This window comes from Plasmopara halstedii, assembly GCF_900000015.1.
Source record: "Plasmopara halstedii genome assembly, contig: Scaffold_555, whole genome shotgun sequence".
Taxonomy (NCBI): Eukaryota; Oomycota; class Peronosporomycetes; order Peronosporales; family Peronosporaceae; genus Plasmopara; species Plasmopara halstedii.
This window is the reverse complement of record NW_020187475.1, coordinates 633222-633846: the sequence shown is the minus strand read 5'-3', so window position 1 is coordinate 633846 and position 625 is coordinate 633222.

Sequence of the window (625 nt, the reverse complement as noted above, 5' to 3'; positions counted from 1 at the left end):
GGGCTGATCGTGGAGTGGCACGTAAACCACTGAGCGCTGCTCGAGTATCAAAGCAGTCACTGCATGTCTTGCGTGGCATGATCAACCAAGGGCCGAGGTCCCCGTGATGCACGTGAAGTGGCACGTAAACCACTGAGCACTGCACTCGTTGCGAAGCAGTCGCTGCATGCCATTGATGGCGTGGTCGGACAGAGTCCGAGGCATCTTAAGCACGGCCCTTCAGATGTGCGTGGAGTGGCACGTTATCCACTGGACGAAGACTGCGGGGTTAGCAGTTCTTCGTCCGATGTTGTAGATAACATCGGAGCTCCAAAGGAGCGGAAAGTGAGGGTGACACCGGACGACGCGGAGTGCTTGTTCAACCTGGTCTCACCGAGACATAGAACCTCTGTACAGAGGCGACGGCGACGTCGTATGCTGGCTGCAAGACGCTCGGCGTCGACCCTGATCCAGGGTGTGTCTACCGTAGACGACGGTGCACAATTATACACTCTCGTCAGCGGTATGACAGGGGAGGAAGATGGCGACGTCCGCCTTGAGGCTATGACTGCAGTAGATGCTCTTCTTGAGTTGGACGAAGGCAGGCGATTTGGCCGAAGTGGTCATTGTACGACCGAACGAAGAA